This window comes from Bufo gargarizans, chromosome 2 (genome assembly GCF_014858855.1).
Source record: "Bufo gargarizans isolate SCDJY-AF-19 chromosome 2, ASM1485885v1, whole genome shotgun sequence".
In the NCBI taxonomy this organism is placed as follows: Eukaryota; Metazoa; Chordata; class Amphibia; order Anura; family Bufonidae; genus Bufo; species Bufo gargarizans.
The window spans coordinates 122,392,286-122,412,456 of NC_058081.1; positions in this window are offsets into that span (position 1 = coordinate 122,392,286).

Genomic DNA, 20,171 nt, shown 5'->3' on the forward strand with positions numbered 1-20,171 from the left:
GAGGAAGAGGTGGAGGAGGATGAGGATGAAGCATGGTCACAGCGGGGTGGCACCCAACGCAGCTCGGGCCCATCACTGGTGCGTGGCTGGGGGGAAAGGCAGGACGATGACGATACGCCTCCCACAGAGGACATCTTGTTCTTACCCCTGGGCAGCCTGGCACACATGAGCGACTACATGCTGCAGTGCCTGCGCAACGACAGCAGAGTTGCCCACATTTTAAAGTGTGCGGACTACTGGGTTGCCACCCTGCTGGATCCACGGTACAAAGACAATGTGCCCACCTTACTTCCTGCACTGGAGCGTGATAGGAAGATGCGCGTGTACAAGCGCACGTTGGTAGACGCGCTACTGAGAGCATTCCCAAATGTCACAGGGGAACAAGTGGAAGCCCAAGGCCAAGGCAGAGGAGGAGCATAAGGTCGCCAAGGCAGCTGTGTCACGGCCAGCTCCTCTGAGGGCAGGGTTAGCATGGCAGAGATGTGGAAAAGTTTTGTCAACACGCCACAGCTAACTGCACCACCACCTGATACGCAACGTGTTAGCAGGAGGCAACATTTCACTAACATGGTGGAACAGTACGTGTGCACACCCCTCCACGTACTGACTGATGGTTCAGCCCCATTCAACTTCTGGGTCTCTAAATTGTCCACGTGGCCAGAGCTAGCCTTTTATGCCTTGGAGGTGCTGGCCTGCCCGGCGGCCAGCGTTTTGTCTGAAAGTGTATTCAGCACGGCAGGGGGCTTCATTACAGACAAATGCAGCCGCCTGTCTACAGCCAATGTGGACAAGCTGACGTTCATAAAAATGAACCAGGCATGGATCCCACAGGACCTGTCCATCCCTTGTGCAGATTAGACATTAACTACCTCCCCTTAACCATATATTATTGTACTCCAGGGCACTTCCTCATTCAATCCTATTTTTATTTTCATTTTACCATTATATTGCGAGGCTACCCAAAGTTGAATGAACCTCTCCTCTTTCTGGGTGCCGGGGCCTAAATATATGCCAATGAACTGTTCCAATGTTGGGTGACGTGAAGCCTGATTCTCTGCTATGACATGCAGACTGATTCTCTGCTGACATGAAGCCAGATTCTCTGTTACGGGACCTCTCTCCTCTGCCTGGGTGCTGGGCCTAAATATCTGACAATGGACTGTTGCAGTGGTGGCTGACGTGAAGCCTGATTCTCTGCTATGACATGCAGACTGATTCTCTGCTGACATGAAGCCAGATTCTCTGTTACGGGACCTCTCTCCTCTGCCTGGGTGCTGGGCCTAAATATCTGACAATGGACTGTTGCAGTGCATCACGCCAGACCTGCAGGGTATAGACGAAGTGAGGTCACGGTTATGGGCAATCGAGGGAACTCACTGTATTGGAGAACCCTGGGCAGGCGCGTGGCAGTGAAGGAGAGGTAGACACAGTTCCTCTGGGGCACACTCTGTATACAGGGACCAGGCCTGATGGTGGATGAGGTGCCCTGGATGTTACGGGTATTTTGAGTGCCTGGGGCAAAGTCCCTGTTGTATTCGTGACGCCAGTGCCTTTGGACGGTGGCACGCCGGTTGGTAGTTGGAATGATGGAGGTACACAAGTGGAATAGTGAACCAAACGTAATTTTACTGAACAATCCAACTTTGTACAGCAGGTAGTAGTACAGTCTTTCAATCACAGTTCCACAAGTAGGCTTATTCACAGAATGGCAGGTAATATTTATGCAAGATACGCAGAGGGTAAATTCAGAAGCACTCAGCAGCAGGTTGTACCTTTCCTCAGAATCAATGTACACTGTCCTTTCTAGAACTCCTGCTCTGGCTTTATATCCCAAGGCCCGGATGCCTAAAGGGTGGCTTAAATCCTTGGTTACTATCTTCCTCAGGTATTAGATTCTTGCTGCACTTTCTATTTTCATCTGCCCATCAGGGTTACTTAGCTTACCCTGGATCGCCCTCTCTTGTAAAGTGGATGACTGTGGGTTTCTCCCAGGAGGTTGGGTCCTGCAACTGGGGGTGTCTTCAGAGCTAACTAAGGCTCTCTTGTTCTCAGGCAGGCTGGAGCTTCTCACTAGCTTCCTGGACATCACTAGCAGCCAGGGCTATCCAGCTGCATGTCAGGAGCAGGCTTTTTAACCTCTGTCTTCTCAGACTCCTGACTCTGCACTCACTCTCCCTGTCTGGGCCTGGACATTTATACTAGGGGCTCCCTATCTCCCTCTAGTGTCTGGGATGTCTAACTACACCCAACTAGGCCTGCTGTTGCATCATACAGGGGTACATTGCATATAACAACACATTAAAACATACATTAAATGCAGGATTAAATATAACATTTCTGTTCCTTGTGAGTAGGAGTAACGCGCACACCAATTGACCCTTGTGTAGTGCCCACCCCTACCTAGTGGGACACTACAGCAGTGGTGGCTGATGTGAAGCCTGATTCTCTGCTATGACATGCAGACTGATTCTCTGCTGACATGAAGCCAGATTCTCTGTTACGGGACCTCTCTCCTCTGCCTGGGTGCTGGGCCTAAATATCTGACAATGGAGTGTTGCAGTGGTGGCTGACGTGAAGCCTGATTCTCTGCTATGACATGCAGACTGATTCTCTGCTGACATGAAGCCAGATTCTCTGTTACGGGACCTCTCTCCTCTGCCTGGGTGCTGGGCCTAAATATATGACAATGGACTGTTGCAGTGGTGGCTGACGTGAAGCCTGATTCTCTGCTATGACATGCAGACTGATTCTCTGCTAACATGAAGCCAGATTCTCTGTTACGGGACCTCTCTCCTCTGCCTGGGTGCTGGGCCTAAATATATGACAATGGACTGTTGCAGTGGTGGCTGACGTGAAGCCTGATTCTCTGCTATAACATGCAGACTGATTCTCTGCTGACATGAAGCCAGATTCTCTGTTACGGAACCTCTCTCCTCTGCCTGGGTGCTGGGCCTAAATATGTGCCAATGGACTGTTGCAGTGGTGGCTGACGTGAAGCCTGATTCTCTGCTATGACATGCAGACTGATTCTCTGCTGACATGAAGCCAGATTCTCTGTTACGGGACCTCTCTCCTCTGCCTGGGTGCTGGGCCTAAATATCTGACAATGGAGTGTTGCAGTGGTGGCTGACGTGAAGCCTGATTCTCTGCTATGACATGCAGACTGATTCTCTGCTGACATGAAGCCAGATTCTCTGTTACGGGACCTCTCTCCTCTGCCTGGGTGCCGGGGCCTAAATATCTGAGAATAGACTGTTCCAGTGATGGGTGACGTGAAGCCAGATTCTCTGCTATGGGACCTCTCTCCAATTGATATTGGTTAATTTTTATTTATTTTATTTTTATTTGTATTCATTTCCCTATCCACATTTGTTTGCAGGGGATTTACCTACATGTTGCTGCCTTTTGCAGCCCTCTAGCCCTTTCCTGGGCTGTTTTACAGCCTTTTTAGTGCCGAAAAGTTCGGGTCCCCATTGACTTCAATGGGGTTCGGGCTCAGGACAAAGTTCGGATCGGGTTCGGATCCCGAACCCGAACATTTCCGGGAAGTTCGGCCGAACTTCTCGAACCCGAACATCCAGGTGTCCGCTCAACTCTCCTTTTGACAAAAGAAGAGTGCCTTTGCTGGCAACGGGATACAGAAACCAGTGAGTAGAGCAGCAGTGGCCATAGGCCTCCGCTGTAAATCATTTATCTAAATTCATTTATATCATTTAATCTGATCACATACAGATGTAGGAAAAAGTAAATGAACCTTTTGGAATTACCTGGACTTCTACAATTGTACAATTATACACAAACATAATCTAGCTAAACTAATATATACACAGAGGCGTATCTATCACGAGGCAAACAAGGCATTTGCCTAGGGCGGCACTTGCCAATGGGGCGGCAAAATGCCTTGTTTGCCTAGCGATAGTAAAATGTTCCAAACTTTTTTTCCCCTTTGTCCGCTGCTTGCCGATCCTTCACTATGCGAGCGGCATCGCCCGCGCCGCATAGTGAAGCAGGGACCCTCCTCCCGAGTCCTCCTGACTTCCTCCCGTCCGTGTTCCGGAATTTTCAACTACTGCGCCGAGCCTTCTTTTTCGCGCATGCGCAGTGGGCCGGAATACTTACAACACAAGCGGCAGCCACGGGAAAAGTCTACATACCTCCCTCCTCACACAGACAGTCAAAGAACAGAGTTGGCCACTGAGTCGCCTGACTCCTGCCCTGCCCTGCGAGGAATGTCCAGGTCCAGTCCAGGCAGAGGAACAGGAGTGAGTAAGACGAGAGTTAAAAAGCAAATAGTGCACTGCGAGAGTGAGACTCATAAATAAAGGTGGTATGTCAGACTGTCTATGGTGCCCCTGGCCTCTCCTTGAGGCTGCCCCATACTTATGGGGCAGCCTCAAGGAGAGGCCAGGGCCACCATAGACAGTCTGACATACCACCTTTATTTATGGGGGCAGTCACAAGGAGACACTAAACTGTATGGGGGCTGGATGCCCCCATACAGTATAACGTCTCCTTGAGGCTGCCCCCATACAGTATAACATCTCCTTGAGGTTGCCCCATACAGTATAACGCCTCCTTGTGGGTTTTTTTCTTTTAAACGGGTATTTATCGCGATATATATCGTTATCACGATAAATTTCTTAATATTGTTATGCAAAACAGGAAAGGGTGGAGCCTAAAGAGGAAGGGGTGGGGTTTACAGAGGAAGGGGTTTGGCCGTGACAGAAAGGGGTGGGTCAAATTTATATTAGGGGGGTGCCCGAGTTTAGTCTCGCCTAGGGCAGCACAAAACCAAGATACACCACTGTATATACACCATTAGGTGTGCCATTCATGTCTTATTTAACACACTGAGCAAACATCCACAGTACAGAAAGAAATAGTTAGTAAACCATTGAATTTAATAACCTGTAGATACACTATAACAACAATTACCTCCACCAATAGTTTTTTGCAACTGCAAACAGATTTGAACAATGTTGAGGAGGAATTTTGGACCATTTTTTCTTTCAAATGTGTTTTTGTTGGTCAAAAAGTCAGGGATGTAAAGATGAGCAAACTTCTTTAAATCTGTTTCGTGTCCAATTCATCAAATTAAAAAAAATTGATCTGTGGTCTAATTGATTCTACATAAATCAAATGTGCTCTAATTGATCTAAAAATTGGTATATGGTGCTCTGAGATCTCCTAGGACTCAGATATTTAAATTCTTGTCACTCTCTCTTTTATTCTTTTATTACATGTTTGCTCTTTCTCTTCTGAAGTTGAACAAGCCTGGAAAAATTACATAGTAACATAGTACATAAGGCTGAAAAAAGACATTTGTCCATCCAATTCAGCCTGTTATCCTGCAAGTTGATCCAGAGGAATGCAAACAAAACAAAACTTTGAGATAGAAGTCAATTTTCCTCACTTTAGGGGAAAAAAAATTCCTTCATGACTACAATCAGAGTAACAATAACTAGAGATGTCCCGAACTATTCGCCGGCGAACAGTTCCCGGCGAACATAGCTTGTTCGCGTTCGCCGCAGTGGGCGAACATATGCGATGTTCGTTCCGCCCCCTATACATCATCATTATATAAACTTTGATCCTGTACCTCACAGTCAGCAGACACATTCCAGCCAATCAGCAGCAGACCCTCCCTCCCAGACCCTCCCACCTCCTGGACAGCATCCATTTTAGATTCATTTGGAAGCTGCATTCTTAGTGAGAGGAGGGACAGTGTAGCTGCTGCTGATTTAATAGGGAAATAGATAGCTAGGCAAGTGTATTCAGTGTCCACTGCAGTCCTGAAGGACTCATCTGATCTCTGCTATAAGGACAGCACCCCAAAAAGCCCTTTTTAGGGCTAGAACATCAGTCTGCTTTTTTCCCCCTGTGTAATCAAATTGCAGTTGCCTGCCTGCCAGCGTGTGTGTCAGGCTCACAGCCCTGCAAGTGCACAGTGTCACCAGCGCAACTCATATCTGGTGTCACATTCGATTACATTTAAAGAAAAACAACAATTTTGACTGAATAAATAGCAGTCAGTTACACACGTGTTTGTGTGTTTAAGGCCCAGTGCAGGGCATAGTGTCACTTCAGTGCCATTCATATCTGGTGTCACATTCGATTCCATTTAATGAAAAAAAAACTATTTTGACTGAATAAATAGCAGTCAGTTGCACACTTGTTTGTGTGTTTAAGGCCCAGTGCAGTGCATAGTGTCACTTCAGCGCAACTCATATCTTGTGTCACAGTAGCTTGCACGCATAGTACAACTTTACTAATCTAAAAAAAAATGATAGGCAGAGGCAGGCCACCCCGCAGGGGCCGTCGTGGTCGTGGTGCTGTGATTCCCTTTGGCCCTAGACTAATGCCCAGTGTTCAGAGGCCACGTACCCTGAACTCGAAAAGTTCTGAGGACATAGTTGACTGGCTAACACAGGACACCCAATCTTCTACAGCTTCCGCTCGGAACCTTGACGCACCATCCTCCTCCAGTTCAGCTTCGGGCACCTCAAGTTACAACTCGCCCGCCTGCCGCCACCACCAACACTAGCACCACAGCCGCTTCACTTGATCTGTCAGAGGAGTTATTTACACATCAGTTGGAAGAAATGAGTGATGCGCAACCATTATTGCCAGAGGATGTAGATAACAGGGATATGTCTCAGTCAGGCAGCATTACACACATGGACATACGGTGTGATGATGATGATGTTGTACCCGCTGCTGCTTCCTTTGCTGAGTTGTCAGATACAAGTGAAGCGGTTGATGATGACGATGTGTCCGTGGATGTCACATGGTTGCCCGCTCAAAGAGAAGAAGAACAGAGGGAAAGTTCAGATGGGGAGACAGAGAGGAGGAGGAGACGAGTTGGGAGCAGGGGGAGGTCATCGCAAGGAACTAGTGGCACAGTCAGACAGCATGTATCGGCACCCGGGGTCAGCCAGACAGAACGCCAATCAACGCTGTTGCCACCACCAGAATGCCGTCATTGCAAAGCTCAGCAGTGTGTCATTTTTTTTGTGTGTCTGCCTCTGATAACAGCGATGCCATTTGCAACCTGTGCCAAAAGAAACGGAGTCGTGGGAAGTCCAAAACACACCTCGGTACAGCTGCTTTGCGAAGGCACATGATCTCACATCACAAACGCCTATGGGATCAACACATGAGTAAAAGCAGCACACAAACTCAAAGCCACCATCCTCCTCCTGGTCAAGCATCTTCAGCCACGTCAACCACTGCTGTCCTCCTTGCCCCCTCTCAACCACCCGCCACTCCTCCTCTCGCCTTGAGCAGTTCCTGCTCATCTGCCCACAGTCAGGTGTCTGTCAAGGACATGTTTGAGCGTAAGAAGCCAATGTCACAAAGTGACCCCCTTGCCCGGCATCTGACAGCTGGCTTGAACTCTTAGCCCGTCAGCTTTTACCATACAAGCTGGTGGAGTCTGAGGCCTTCAAAAAATTTGTCGCTATTGGGACACCGCAGTGGGAGGTACCCGGACAAAATTTCTTTGCACAAAAGGCAATCCCCAACCTGTACTCGATTGTGGAAAAGGAAGTCATGGCATGTCTGGCACACAGTGTTGGGGCAAGGGTCCATCTGACCACTGATACCTGGTCTGCAAAGCACGGTCAGGGCAGGTATATCACCTACACTGCGCATTGGGTAAACCTGCTCAAAGCTGCCAAGCATGGAATGCATGGCTCTGCAGAGGAGTTGGTGACACCGCCACGACTTGCAGGCAGGCCTGCTGCTACCTCCTCTACTCCTCCTACTCCATCCTCTTCCATAACCTCCTCGGCTGAGTCCTCTTCTGCTGCTGCGTCTTGCTCCACATCAACGCCCCCCCCCCCAGCTCCCCAGGGGCTATTCCACATCCTGGATACGACAGTGTCACGCTGTCTTGGGGTTGACTTGCCTGAAAGCAGAGAGTCACACCGGACCAGCACTCCTGTCCGCCCTGAACGCACATGTGGATCACTGGCTGACTCCGCACCAACTGGAGATCGGCAAAGTGGTGTGTGACAACGGAAGCAATTTGTGGGCGGCATTGAATTTGGGCAAGTTGACACATGTGCCGTGCATGGCACATGTGTGTAATCTGATCGTACAACGCTTTGTGCATAAGTACCCAGGCTTACAGGACGTCCTCAAGCAGGCCAGGAAGGTGAGTGGCCATTTCAGGTGTTCCTACATGGCCATGGCGCACTTTTCAAACATTCAGCGCCGAAACAACATGCCAGTGACGCGCTTGATTTGCGACAGCCCGACACGTTGGAATTCAACACTCCTAATGTTCGACTGCCTGCTCCAACAAGAAAAAGCCGTCAACGAGTATTTGTATGACCGGGGTGCTAGGACAGCCTCTGCGGAGCTGGGAATTTTTTTGCCACGTTACTGGACGCTCATGGCAATGCCTGTAGGCTCATGCGTCCTTCTGAGGAGGTGACAGACCTAGTCAGTCGCACCGAAAGCACCATCAGCGACATCATCCCATTTGTTTTCTTCCTGGAGCGTGCCCTGCGAAGAGTACTGGATCAGGTCGTAGATGAGCGTGAAGAGGAAGAGGAAGAGTTATGGTCACCATCATCACCACCAGAAACAGCCTTATCAGCATCGCTTGCTGAACCAACGGCAACGCTGGAAGAGGAGTCTGAGGAAGAGGAGTCAGAGGAAGAATGTGGCTTTGAGGAGGAGGAAGACCAACCACAGCAGGCATCCCAGGGGGCTCGTTGTCACCTATCTGGTACCCATGGTGTTGTACGTGGCTGGGGGGAAGAACAGACCTTCAGTGAGATCAGTGAGGACGAGGAACGGGACATGAGTAGCTCGGCATCCAACCTTGTGCAAATGGGGTCTTTCATGCTGTCATGGGACCCTCGTATAAAAAGGCTGAAGGAGAACGACCTATACTGGGTGGCCATGCTACTAGACCCCCGGTATAAGCAGAAAGTGCCCGAAATGTTACGAATTACCAGAAGTCGGAAAGAATGCAGCAGTTCCAAAATAAATTTAAAAGTATGCTTTACACAGCATATAAGGGTGATGTCACAGCACAACGGGAATCTAACAGGGGAAGAAGTGAAAGTAATCCTCCTCCTACAACGACCACGCCAGCAAGGACAGGACGCTTTACAGACGTGTTGTTGATGGAGGACATGCAGAGCTTTTTAAGTCCTACGCATTGCCACCCTCAGAGAACGACTTGACCAACAGGTAGCAGACTACCTCGCCTTAACTGCAGATATCGACACTCTGAGGAGCGATGAACCCCTTGACTACTGGGTGTGCAGGCTTGACCTGTGGCCTGAGCTATCCCAATTTGCGATAGAACTTCTGGCCTGCCCCGCTTCAAGTGTCCTGTCAGAAAGGACCTTCAGTGCAGCAGGAGCTATTGTCACTGAGAAGAGAAGTCGCCTAGGTCAAAAAAGTCTAGATTACCTCACCTTTATTAATATGAATGAGGGATGGATCCAGAAGGGACTGACAGTGGGCGATACATTCGATTAAAAAAGGCCTGATGACTGAGATGAGCTGCCTTGGGCTAAAAATGGTCCACACGCTGCTGTATTTTATCTCTGAATGCCGGATGACTTGTGTGACTTTTCCGCCACCAACTAGGGTTCAAGCCGCAATGTTTTAGGGCACTTTCTGCCTGGGAAACATAATTTTTTTCTGGCCGCTGCAACAATACCTAGTTAATTTTTCTGGCCTCTGGTGCTGCACTGTGGCTTCAAAAACCAAACAAAAAAAAAAGGCACATACAGGTGTCAATTCCCCTTCGTGATCGTTACCTTGTTGTGGTGAAGGGGCTTGCGTATCACAATGAAGCGACCACCTCTATGAGTGTATTGGCAATGGCAATTTTGGCACACCCCAGATGATAAGGTCGTTGCTTCATTGTGAACAGACCAAAAGCGATCGGCTGGATAATTTTGCATAGAAAAAACATAAATTTTCTTTGTGATCATCTAAGGTGATCATTAAAGCCTACTAGGCCAACAATGGGCCCACACTGCAGAATCATTGTTTTCTGGGTCACTTAACTGTCACTGAACTACCTCAGCACGACCATAGGCTTCGAAAAAACCCCATCGCCTGCAATGTCCCAAACGTGCGCACGAGCACTGTCATCACTACACCAAGATTGACGCATAGAGGAATGCAATTTATGTCATGAGTGTGTCAACTATTGACAACTTTTTGCGGTTGTCTAAAATCTATTCCATACACTTCCCCTGATAGGGGACGTAACAGGGATTAAACTGATAGGAATAGTACTACTTAACACACCACACATATTGGGATTGCACAGTACATTACACAGCGCACGCGCAGTGCCCCAGATTGGAATTAAGAGGACCGACCAAGCATCTTTTTCCATCTCCCGGTTCCTAAAATCGATGCCATATACTCGTTCCCTGATAGGGGATGTAAGAGGGATTAAACTGATAAGAATAGTACTACTTAACACGCCGCTCATATCTGGTGGCACATTCGATTGCAGTAGGAGGACCGACCAAGCATCTTTTTCCATCTCCCGGTTCCTAAAATCGATGCCATATACACGTCCCCTGATAGGGGACATAACAGGGATTAAACTGATAATAGTACTACTTAACACGCTGATCATATCTGGTGGCACATTCGATTGCACACGCAGTGCCCCAAATTTGAAGTAGGAGGACCGACCAAGCATCTTTTTCCATCTCCCGTTTACTAAAATCGATGCCATATACACACCCCCTGATAGGGGACGTAACAGGGATTAAACTGATAGGAATAGTACTATTTAACACACCTTATAATAATAATACTAGTGGACGTAACAGGGATTAAACTGATAGGAATAGTACTACTTAACACACCTTATAATAACGAGAGAGGTAACGCAGAGAGAGGAGTCTGAAGAAGAGGAGTCAGAGGAGGAAGGTGGCTTTGAGGAGGTGGAAGACCAAACACAGCAGGCGTCCCAGGAGGCTTGTTGTCACCTTTCGGGGACCCTTGGTGTTGTACGTGGCTGGGTGGAGGAAGAGGTATCCAACCTTGTGCAAATGGGGAGTTTGCGTTTGTGCAAATGGACTGTTTGCAGTTGTTTGCGGTGCGTTAAACAGGGAGTTTGGTCTGTCACTGTGAAGCAGGCGTAACCGTTACACTACCTGATCGATACAACATCATACCTGATGTTTTAAAGCACATTATTCCAAACAATTTAGGAATGTTAGGTGATTTATGCCCTTTATGGATTAAAACCCGACTCTGCGTCAACTACGTAATTTTCCATGGGAGTTTTGCCATGGATCCCCCTCCGACATGCCACAGTCCAGGTGTTAGTCCCCTTGGAACAACTTTTCCATCACTATTGTGGCCAGAAAGAGTCCCTGTGGGTTTTAAAACATCGCCTGCCCATTGACGTCAATGGCAGTTCGCCCGGTTCGCCCGTTCGCAAACACTTGCAAAAATTCACGTTCGCCGTTCGCGGACTGAAAATTTTATGTTCGCGACATCTCTAACGATAACCTGTAATATTATTATACTCCAGAAATGCATCCAGGTCCCTCTTGAACTCTTTTAGTGAAGTCAACATCACCACCTCCTTCGGCAGAGAGATCCATAGTCTCACTGCTCCTACCATAAAGAATCCTCTTCTATGTTTGTGTACAAACCTTCTTTCTTCACGACGCAGAGGATGTTGAGTCAGTCTTGGGGAGAAATAGATGATGGGAGAGATCTCTGTACTGACTCCTGATTTGTCATGGATCAGCGGGTGTGAACCCACTGTGCCACTGACTGGCTATACTCTGGAGGGGCGTGTCTAAGCAACTACTTGGTTTTCACTAGAGCCTCAGATGGTGAGGATAGACTTGAGCCATTAGGGTAGTTGCCAGGGGCTACTCCAGAGCAAACCCCGAGTCAGTGGTCTGTATCAACTCATTCAAAAGAGTTGAGGTATCTATCTCTAACAATGATTTATCCTTTATACTAGAACGTGCCGAACGCAACTAAAAATATTACATACTGGGAACACGTTTCAGGGTACTGTAACTGGCAAGGAATACTCGATCCACCACTTCATCAATTGCCATACCCGTGGGGTGATATATCTCCTGACATGCGAATGTGGTAGGGGATATGTGGGTAAAACTATCCGAGAGCTCCGTAGAAGGGTCGGCGAACACCTAAGTGATATTTCAAAGCCAAAGATACATCGGTGGCCAATCACATTCATAGCCAACACAATGGGAAGGCCCGTATAACAGTAATGGGCATAGACCGTGTCTTCCCTCTACGGCGTGGGGGGGACTGGGATCGTGCCATTCTCCAACGTGAGCTTCGTTGGATTTATTACTTGAAAACTATGGCCCCATTGGGCATGAATGAACAACTCAACTTCAGCTGCTACATATGATATCCTATTTAACTTCAGTTGTTACATATTATTTTTTCCTTAGTTTTTCTTATATGTCTAGCACATGTGGCTTTCTGGGTCCTCTTTGTCGTCCTGGTTCTCACACTGTACTCTAGCTGACCGGTTTCCCGACTGAGGCCGGTGTCGTCTTGGCCAGCCATTTACAGCTCTGTATTATGTTTAAATTTTTTAATAAATGTGTTACTAGGGGCATTGTTACACTACAAACTCCAACTACCACCCTTGTTGCCTGGCTCACTAGCCTTTGCCATCCGGGTCGCTACAGTCACAGCCCGCCCCCGTATTAGACATTAAATCGCCTCCACTCTGGCACGCATGCGCTTTGGGGTGAGAGGCCCTATTACGGAGCTGGTTTTCCTGGGTCGGAGCATTCCGATAACGTGACTCTGTCATGTGGTTGTGGCGTAATTGTACGGCGCCAGATCTCAGGGAGGTCACGTGATTTGCGGCGTCATTCTATGGCGTTGCGTCTCCTGGAACGCATCCCCATGCAGGCCCTCTTCTCATGCGTTCCACCGGCCATGTGACTTCTTTCACTTGGAGTCACGTGGGCGGAAGTGGGGCGGGATACGGGATACTGGCTTGCTGGTCTGGGTTTTTAAAAGCGCTGACAGGTAAGCATGCCCTGCCGACAGCCGTTCTTTGAATAACTTATATCCTGGGTCATGTCTGGACCTTTACGGGCGTCACCCACTGGTGAGCCTACCTTTAAGCTGCTTGTGTTTTTTTGGGGGTCTTGGCTCCACTGGCCTCGCTCATTTTATATTTGCTGGAATAACCGTATACCAGCTCCAACCAATGTATGCTTATTTCATTAATTTTTTCCCCCATTTCTTTGGTTCTTTCGAATACAGGCTCCACCATCAGCCTGACATTGTTGTTTTTTGTACATCTCCCCTGATGAATTCGCTTTGAATGAAACGTGACACGTCGGGAGTCTACCGCCATAGGGTGTACTAGATATCATGGAAAGGAATCCGGACGGGGACGCCCCTTGCGGGGCAAGTACCTCGTATAGGTAGGTAGGATGAATAAGCCCCATCCCACCATTAGGGCTAATTAGGGACCCATTGCTTCCGCTCTCTGCCTTCCTGGGGTTTTCATGATCGTAATCATCTCTGCTGGTAACACACACTTGTACATCTACCACATGGGAGGCCGTATGCATTCAAGCTACCTCACCACTAACGTCTACAGCACCTGATGGGTGAGAACGTTCCTTTTTTTGCTTCCCTTCCATTGTTGTTACCTAAGTTTTTTTGTATGTCCTGGCCTAATTGGGCTGTCTTCATGTTAGTCTGTTTAGAGGCCTTTTAGGCCGATGCTTTATGTTAGTGCTTTATCCTTTTAGATATAGGAATAAATGTTAAGTTTTACCCCTTTGTCCACTAGGGGATCAGTATATATTTTCACTTAATATTAGGAGTAACTCGTCAGCGCAATATTTGCGATTATAGATTTGTTGTATACTGCTTCTACTAAATACTGATTGATGGGTGCGATATACCTGCTTCCACCAAATATTGGTTCAGGGGTTATATATACCTGTTTCCACAAAATACTGATTATGGGGTGCGATATAATCTGCTTCTACAAAATACTGAATAAGGGGTTCTATATACCTGGTTCCACAAAATGCTGATTGAAGAGTGCGATTTACCTGCTTCCACAAAATACTGATTAAGGGTTTTGATATACCTGCTTCCACAAAATACTAATTAAGGGGTGCAATATACCTGCTTCCACCAAATATTGATTCAGTTGTTCTATATAGCTATTTCCACAAATACTGATTGAGGGATGGGATATACCTGCTTCTACAAAATACTGATTAAGGTGTTCTATGTTCCTGCATCCACAAAATACTGATTGATGTGTGCGATATACCTGCTTCCACTAAATATTGATTGAGGCCTGCGATACACCAGCTTTAAAAAAAATACTGATTGAGGGGTGCGATATACCTGCTTCCACAAAATACTGATTAAGTGGTTCTATATGCCTGCTTCCACAAAATACTGATTGAGGGGTGCAATATAACGGCTTCCATCAAATACTGATTGAGGCCTGTGATATAGCTGCTTCCACAAATACTGCTCTTCTATAGGGACTTTGTCACAGGGTCATTTTGAAAATGACAGGCAGAGGAAGAGGCAGGCTTTTCCACAGGGGTGGTAGGGGTCGGGCAGGTGCACCAGGATGGAGCCTAAGTGGGAAGTTGGAGAAGGTGCGTGCGATTAAGTCAAAGGACGCACAAGAGTTGGTTGAGTGGCTCACTCAGCCTTCCACTTATGCACCCTCCTCTTCCTCTGTATCTGCACCCTCCTCACTCTCTGCTGTGTGCACCCCTAAAGACACCACCACCAACACCATAGCCCCTCCACTCGATGAGTCTGAGGAATTATTTTCCCATCCATTCCCAGAACTTAACGATGCGCAGCCATTCTTGTCGTCGGATGAAGAAAAGGAGGTAGCAACCGCCACCACCCAGTGGTCTGACGACAGTACCCAGTTCAGCCCAAGCAGGGGGGTCCTCACTGTTGCTGCCTGCTCCAAGATCACTAATGTCAGTGGTGGTGAAGGTGACGATGATGACGTGTCAAACGTCACATGGGTGCCCACAAGAGAGGAAGAGGAGGGGAGTTCAGAGGGAGAGACGGAGCAGCAGATAGAGATTAGATGGAGGAGAAGAAGGCAGAACTCACAGTGCACAGGAGGCAAAAAGCAGACTGCAAATGTATCTGGAGCGAGCCATTCACCATGTACAGTCACATCTTGCGCTCCCAGGACACCTTCACATGGCTCTGTAGTGTTGGCTTTTTTTAACGTGTCAGCTGCTGACAATAGTGTTGCCATCGGCAGCCTGTGTTGTTAACGCATAAGTCGTGGTAAGCCCAACACTCACCTATGGACGACCGCCTTAAGAAGGCACCTGGCCTCACATCACCGAGCCCAGTGGGAGCAACGCCGTTAGAACCAGCAAAGCCACAGTCTCGGCACTCCGCGTCCTACCTCTTCTCCTTCTCCTCTCTCCTCCCATTTTTCCTCCACTCCACCTTCCACCGTGCCATTGTCACGGTCATCTGGCAGAAGGCAGGCTTCCGTGGCCCAAATGTTCGAGCTTAAAAAGTTAATGACCCCGGAAAACCCTCTTGCCCAATGGCTGACCGCCGACTTGTCGGAACTGCTAGCCCGCCAACTACTGCCATATAAATTGGTGGACTCCGAGGCCTTTAGAAAATTTGTGGCTATTGGCACACCACAATGGGAGGTCTCCGGAAGAAAATATTTCTCCCAGAAGGGCATCCAAAGAGCTATATGGCCACATCCAGCAGCAATTGAATATATCTCTGGCACACAGTGTCGGTGCCAAGCAGGGGCGTAGCTATAGTGGGTGCAAAGGCATTTATATTTTAGGGGGACTTTAAACTTTTCAGGGATCCCTGGTGTTGTCCGTGGCTGGGGGGAGGAGATGAAGGATGACATTCTTCTGGGCGATGAGCAGGAGCCAGGGCGCTCCACCACTTCTAATTTAGTGCAAATGGGGGCCTTCATGCTCCAGTGTTTGAAGAGGGACCCCCGTATAAAAAGCATAAAGGGCAAGGACCAGTACTGGGTGGCAACGTACTTAGACCCCGGTACAAACACAAAATTGTGGACATGTTACCAGCATCACAGAGGGCTGTCATAATGCAGCATTTCCAGGCCTTGCTGGGAGAGATGCTGTATTCTGCTGTTGCGGGCTTGACCTGTGACCAGAGCTGGCACAATTTGCCATGGAACTCTTTGCTTGCCCCTTGTCCTGTCTAAAAGGTCGTTCAGCGCAGCAGGTGGGATCGTGACCGATAAGCGCACTCGCCTAGCTCACGACAGTGTGGACTACCTCTCATTTCTAAAAATGAATGAGGCATGGATCTTGGAGGAATTCAACACCTGTGACGACCACGTGCAATTGAATTTCCTCATGCCAGCCCACACATATCCGCCACAACCCATAACAAAGAATGGTCCTTGTCTTATGTATATTCAGCGGCATAAAAGGCCTTTTCTGTGAGGTGAATGCCTAATTTTTGTGCACTGTACTCCAGTGGTCTACAGAAAAATTGTTATTCAGTGAACGCCTAATGTACCTCCAGCCACATAATCACTTGTTCTTTTCTGTCCGGCGAATGCCTAATGTTTGCGGCCTTTACTTCACTGGCCTGAAGAAAAATTGTTATCCACTAACAGCCTAATACACCTCCAGCCACAAAATCACTTTTTCTTTTCTGTTAGGTGAATGCCTAATTTTTGGTGCCTGTACTCCACTGGCCTACAGTAAAATTGCTATTCAGTGACCGTTTAATATACCTCCAGCCACATAATCACTAGTTCTTTTCTGTCCGGTGAATGCCTAATTTTTGTGGCCTGTACTTCAGTGGCCTACAGTAAAATTGTTATCCACTGTCCACATAATATACTACTAGCCACATAATCACTTGTTCTTTTCTGGCAGGTGAATTCATAATTTTTAAGGCCTGTACTCCACTGGCCTACAGTAAAATTGTTATCCACTGTCCGTCTACTATACCTCCAGCTACATAATCACTTGTTCTTTTTTGTCCTGTGAATGCCTAATGTTTGGGGCCTGTAATCCACTGATCGCCTAATATACCTCCAGCCACATAATCACTTGTTCTTTTCTGTCAGGTGAATGCCTAATTTTTGGGGCCCGTACTCCCGTAGCCTAAAATAAAATTTTCTAGGCTCCAGCAGGGCACATTTTTGCGAGTTTTCCTTTAAGACGCATAAAAAGGGCCCCTGATGAAAATACATATTTTTTGTGGGAATGTTTGCCATTGATCCCCCTCTGGTATGTCACTCTCCATGTTGTGGGACTATTTATGCACTTCTAGTAAGTATTTGGTGGCTGCAAATATCACCTGAAGGTTTTTTCAGGTTCGCCTTCCATTAAAGTGAATGGGGCTCGCTGCGAACGCGCGGTTCACGAACATTTAATCGCGAACGGGTGTTCGCAAAATGTCCCGGCCGATGTTCGTCCATCACTAATTAGCAATATTGCAAAAAAAAAATTCCCCTCATGAAGGCCTTAAAAGCATCTCACATTACCTGAATTTTTTAAGCGAATTATAATTAATATCCCATAAGCGCTCAATCTTATTTCATGATTCTCTATTACTGATATACAATGTGAATTTAATCTAAATGGGGGTCTCCCTATATTCCTGTAAATATTTATACATGGTTATTAGTTCTCCTCTTAGTCGTCTTTTTTCTAAAGTGAAAAACCCTAATTTTGATAATTTTTCTGGGTATTGTAGTTCACCCATTCCAGTTTTTACTTTATTTGCCCTTCTCTGAACCCTCTTCAGCTCTGCTATGTCTGCCTTGTTCACAGGAGCCCAGAACATCCATGTGTTGTCTGACTATTGATTTGTAAAGTGGTAGGACTATGTTCTCATCATGGGCATCTATGCCCCTTTTTATGCAAGCCATTATCTTGTTGGCTTTGGCAGCAGCTGCCTGACTCTGTTTTCTACAGCTTAGTTTGCTGTTCACTAAAATTCCCAAGTCCTTTTCCATGTCAGAGTTTTACCATTTAGTATGTACTGGTGACTTGCATTATTCCTTCCCATGTGCTTAACCTTACATTTGTCAGTGTTAAACCTCATCTGCCATTTCTCTGCCAAAGCCTCCAATCTATCCAGACCCATCTGCAGCAGTATACTGTCCTCTTACATGTTAATTACTTTACACAGTTTAGTGTCATCTGCAAAAATTGATATTTTACTGTGCAAGCCTTCTACAAGGTCATTAATAAATATACCGTAATAAATATATATAATAATAAATATATTGGAGAATAGGGCCCAATACTGACCCATGTGGTACTCCACCAGTACAGTATGGATGTATGAAAGGGTAAATTGTGTAGGGGTATTAACTAGCAGCAATAATAGAGGCAGCAATAACAGCACACCATGAAAAATACAAGACAATAGATGTCTTTGTGGCTCTGTTGGGGTAGTAGTAGTAGTAGTGGCTGTGTAGTTGTAATGTAAGGGGTAGTAGGGGTAATGGAAGTGGCAGTAGGGGGATTAGCAGTGGGGTGTAGCGGCTACGGCGGTGTTGGCAACAGCAGCACCAGCAGCCATATGTTATGGAACATGATAGTAAGCAGGCAGACAATGGCAGTAGCGTAATGGGGCCAGAGATAAATAACCACCACCAGTAATGGCAGATCTCTTCATTGGCCTCAGCAGGAGAGATCTGAAAAACCTCATGGATCCATGCCTCGTTTATTTTGACAAAAGTGATATTTTGTATACTGGCAGAGGACAACTTTGTATGGTTGTGATGACGCCACCTGCCGCACTGAAAACCATCTCCGAGATGACACTAGAGGCTGGACAAATCAGTAAAGAGAGAGCAGTTCTGGACACTTTTCCAATCTGCCTGCTCAGAAGACCATTGGGTCAGGGAAAATGTTATGTGCCAGAGAAAGGCCACAGTCCAGGTAGGACTAAATCTGTTTGTTAAGGTGGTACATCTCTATTTGCTGATTTGCGTCAGCCAGGCGTGGCACATGAAAAAACTTCTCCATCATGTTCAGGAGACTGAACTGGCTGCTACGGTGGCTTCTCCGTACACAGTGTACTTTATTCTGGAAATGAAGCAATTTAGCTTCCTTTTCTTCAACAGGTATACATTTCCCCACTTTCCTTTGATAGTTATGGTCTAAAAGAATGGCTATCCCGTAATCATTAGATTTCTTAATGCAGTGGCGTACCTCTAATATAGACAGGCCACGCAGCTGCTATGGGGCTCGTTGGAGCAGGGGGCCGGAGTGGGTGGAAGACCCCGCACCCTGATTATTATACCACAACAATGGCTGCTGCTTGAGTCCCTCTCTGGGGTTTTGGTGGGCCTAGTTTCCCCTGTTCTCAGGGCCCCCATTCCCCTTACAATGTATGTTCCAGCTGCCACAGTAACAGACAGTCCCCACTGGAAGCCAAAGAGAGAACTCTTTCTCTTCTGTCAGCTGAGCGCTGAACTGGCCAATCAGCGCAGCTGACAGATACAGAAGCCAGCTGGCGGGAGTGCGGACATCTGCTGTTCCCATGTGTGAACCCATGCTGGTCCTGCCTGGCTCAGTGAAGGCTGATTGCCAGACTAGACGCACGGCACATCCAGAGCGAGTAACACGCTGCATTAAGTAGTGAAAAAATGGATTACCTGGTTGTTAGAGGGGGAAGGGGACAGCGATTCTGTCTTCCTCAGCAGCAGTAACTAGAGTAGTTTTTGTTGTTGTTTGTTTTTTGTTTATTTGGGGTGCACCTTCTCTATATAAGCATCAGTAGCAAGCAGAGTTCCTGAAAGGGGATCCCCCATGAACTCTGCTTGCTGCTGTTTATATAGAGGACATTGTGCCCTAGGCAGAACCCCTTTCTTCCCCATGTACTCTGCATGGTGCACACTAGGCATCAGAAGCAAGCAGAGTTCATGGCAGGGAGGTGGTCTGCTTGTGTAAAAATAAATAATAATTTCTTAATAGAATAAAAAATAAAAATAAAAAAAAGTTTAAGGCATTTAAATACTACTTAATTCCTTAATATTTGATCTAAAATATTTATAACTCAGGAATTAATTGTAAACAATTGTGATCTATATATTACATAATTGTACATATATATATATATATATATATATATATCTATATATATCATAAATTGTACTTTATTTTTACGGG